At 39.7% G+C, this 3,832-nt stretch overlaps 1 non-coding gene across 1 annotated transcript; it reads left to right on the plus strand.

Annotated features, from left to right (window-relative positions):
* Positions 1–205: 205 nt before the first annotated feature.
* On the plus strand, positions 206–309 carry LOC112746770 (small nucleolar RNA R71). Its single transcript, XR_003174634.1, has one exon. It is a non-coding gene; the product is annotated as a small nucleolar RNA R71 (small nucleolar RNA).
* Positions 310–3,832: the final 3,523 nt, after the last annotated feature.

The raw sequence follows: 3,832 nt of genomic DNA on the forward strand, positions 1-3,832 counted from the left end.
CATGGTTCAGCTCCATGACTCCCTTAGTGTTGTGCCTTTCTGATGCATAGTAGTACTCATTCTCAGCACTGTCTCAATCACTTCAATGGCCTCTTCCACAGTCTTTTTCCTGTTCAATGAACCTCCTGATGAATGGTCTACAGCCTTCCTTGATTCATAAGAGAGTCCATCATAGAAAATATGCAATTGCACCCAATCATGGAACATGTCTGGTGGGCATTTCCTTGTCAAATCCTTGAATCTCTCCCATGCCTCGTAGAGAGTTTCACCATCTTGTTGTCTAAAAGTCTGAACCTCAGATCGAAGCCTATTGACCTTTTGTGGGGGGTAGAAACGTGCCAGAAACTTGCTTTCCACCTCATCCCATGTTGTTAGACTCCCTCTTGGGAATGATTCCAGCCACTTAGCTGCCTTGTCCCTAAGTGAAAATGGGAACAAAAGCAGTTTATAGGCATCTTCCTGGACTCCATTGGACTTCACAGTGTCACAAATTCTCAAGAATTTTGTGAGATGTTGGTTGGGATCTTCATTAGCACTCCCACCAAATGAACAATGATTCTCCACAAGTGATATTAGCTGTGGTTTGAGTCAAAATTGTTGGCCTGAATGGGTGGTTTCTGGATGCTGCTACCACAATTCCCAGAGGTTGGGTTTATGTATGAACTAAGAACCCTCCTCTCAGGAATGGCATTGTTTCCATCAGCTCTCTCATGGTTATGAACTTCTCTATCCATGTTGAGATCTAAAGCTTCCTCAAAATTGTCCTCAGATTCTCCTTCAGATTCCTCTTCTCCCACTACTCTCTTCCCTCTTGCTTCCCTTCTCAGTCTATGAAGGGTCCTCTCTGGTTCGGTATATGGAGGAGTTGATGTCTCTCCTCTCCTACCTGTCATACAAGAACACAACACAAGCACAAACAAGTGAAATACTCTTGGTTAATGGAAGAGTATGGTTAGAGCAATTGAGGAATTAATTCAAACAGTTAGTGAGTCAGTGAGTTAGTTGCTTGAATTTAAAGGCATAAAGAAAGAAAGCATGTAACAGGGTGCAGAAATTAAAATTCAACAAGTAACTTGTACTGAATTAATCAAAACAAAAAAAATGCTCAATCTAGTTAACTTCCAATTTGAGAATTGTCAATCGAAAACCAATCCCCGGCAACGGCGCCATAAACTTGATGCACATAAACTAGTTATGCTACGATTTAGGAAATTGCACGATCGGCAAAATTCCTTCCGGCAAGTGCACCGGTTATCGTCAAGTAAAAACTCACAATAGAGTGAGGTCGAATCCCACAAGGATTGGTTGAGTGAGCAATTCGGATTAGAAGTGTGTTCTAGTTGAGCGGAATCAAGATTGAGAATAGAATTGCGGAATGTAAAATTGGCGGGAAAAGTAAATGACAAGAAATTGAAATGGCGGAATCTTAAATTGCATGAATTAAAGAGCAGAAACTAAATTGCTGAAATTAAAAGGGAATGGGGGTGATTGCATGAATTGAATTGTAGGATGTAAAGAGAAGATGGAAATCAGAAATGGGGAATTCATTGGGTGTTAGGAGATATTGAGATCTCCGAATCAAAACATGTATATCTCTTCCTCAACCAATGCGTTCATTGAATTTTGCTTGGCAATCTTATATGATTGGATCCCAATCCCTTGGCTCACCAATTCTCTCTAAAAATGAACAAATTCCCAATCCCTTGGTTTAAATGTTCATAAGAAGAGATGATGCTCGATCACTGATTATACCACACAGTTTCATGAACCACAATTTGGTAGGATTACATGTCACAATATCCATCCAAACCCCAATCCAATTCACTGTGAGAAAGCTTCTCTAGCATGAATCCTCCATTCCTTTCCCAAGGTTCCGAAGGATTCCAATTATGGGTAGTTTCTTTCCCAAGACAACTACCCAATGGAATTAGATCGAGAAGCTTTCTAACAAAATTCAAGAGAAAAGATTGAAGAAGAAGATAAACTATTATTGATTCATTGAATTACAATAGAGCTCCCTAACCCAATGAAAGGGGGTTTAGTGAGTCATAGCTCTGAATTCAATTACAAAGATATGAAAACTAGCTAAAAGTGAAGGTAAAAGTCCTCTCTAACTTAAATTCTATCCTATTTATACACTTTCTATATTGAGCTTCTGTTGTGTTTCTTGGGCTTTGAGGCCTCTCCATGCTTTCCTTTTGCCTTGGGTTTATGATCCATAATCTTGATGAGGCTGTTGATCCAAATTCTGTAACATTCATTGAGCCAACTTAGTAATAATCAAATAATGACACATGACTCAATAAATTGAGATTTCAAACTCATCAATCCTTCAGGCCCAATCCCATAAACCATGATATTCAATTGGGTTTCATACCAGAGTAAGTTTAAGTTAATGTTTGTGCTCAAAGACTAACTTAAACCACAATATTTTTGGCCCAGAAACCTTTTCCAAGAGTGGCATTTAAGTTGCAGTTTAAGCTTAAACTGCAGCTTAAACGCCAGACATTTCCAGTGAGGCCTTTTGTAGAAGCACGTTTAAGCTTCAGTTTAAGGTTAAACTGAAGCTTAAACGTGGAAATGGAAGAAGGCAGCCCTGGAGAGTCATGTAGTCGAACACGTTTAAGCTTCAGTTTAAGGTTAAACTGAAGCTTAAACGTGGAGCTAGGAAAGGCAGCCCTGGAGGTCGAACACGTTTAACCTCCAGTTTAAGGTTAAACTGGAGGTTAAACGTGGAAATGGAAGGAGGCATCCTGGAGGTCGAACACGTTTAACCTCCAGTTTAAGGTTAAATTGGAGGTTAAACGTGGAAGCTTAGAAGGGTAGCCCCTGGAGGAGTCGAACACGTTTAAGCTCCAGTTTGAGGTCAAACTGGAGCTTAAACGTGGAAATGGAGAGAGCAACCCTGGAGGAGAAAACTTGGTCGAACACGTTTAAGCTCCAGTTTGAGGTCAAACTGGAGCTTAAACGTGGAATGGCTCCCTGGTGCTTTTCCCATTCTGGCGTTTAACCTCCAGTTTGAGGTCAAACTGGAGGTTAAACGTGGAACTCCTTCCTGAGTGGCATTCTCATTCTGGCGTTTAACCTCCAGTTTGAGGTCAAACTGGAGGTTAAACGTGGAATGCTTCTTTGGTGAGACTTTTCATTCTGGCGTTTAACCTCCAGTTTAAGGTTAAACTGGAGGTTAAACTTCAATTCCAGCATTTCTTAGCCTTCATGATTTTGGCGTTTAAGCTCCAGTTTAGGCTTAAACTGGAACTTAAACTCCACATGTGATATTCAAGCTTCCTTTATTGATTTTGTTGCTTCCTTGCTTAGCCTCTTCTTCCCTGAAATCATCCAAACAATTGCATCAAAGTCATGCAAAATTTCATGAGAAATCTTCCATTCATAGCATTCAAGTAATATAACTAAAACTCATGGAATTTGCATTAAAATCATACTGTTTGGATGGTTCATTGCTTTGTTCTTCTTTTAACCATTTTTGGTTACTTTAAGCTCAAGAAAATGCATAAAACAACTAAAACTAACAGAAAAATGCTAGTGAAACTAGCCTAAGATGCCTTGGCATCAGAGCTCCTCACCCCCAACCATGGAGTTTAGAGACTCATGCCATAGAAAATAGAATTTCTAATGTAAAATGTTGTGAGGTACAAAATGAATCACTAAAAGTGGTTTTTATAATGAATCAATAACCTAGGTTTACAGAAAATGAGTAAGCTAAGATAGATAGTGCAGAAATCTACTTCCGGGGCCCACTTGATGTGTGCTTGGGCTGAGCATTGAAGCTTTCACATGTAGAGACTTTTCTTGGAGTTAAACACCAACTTTG

The sequence above is a fragment of the Arachis hypogaea genome, chromosome 14, assembly GCF_003086295.3.
Source record: "Arachis hypogaea cultivar Tifrunner chromosome 14, arahy.Tifrunner.gnm2.J5K5, whole genome shotgun sequence".
NCBI classification, from domain to species: Eukaryota; Viridiplantae; Streptophyta; class Magnoliopsida; order Fabales; family Fabaceae; genus Arachis; species Arachis hypogaea.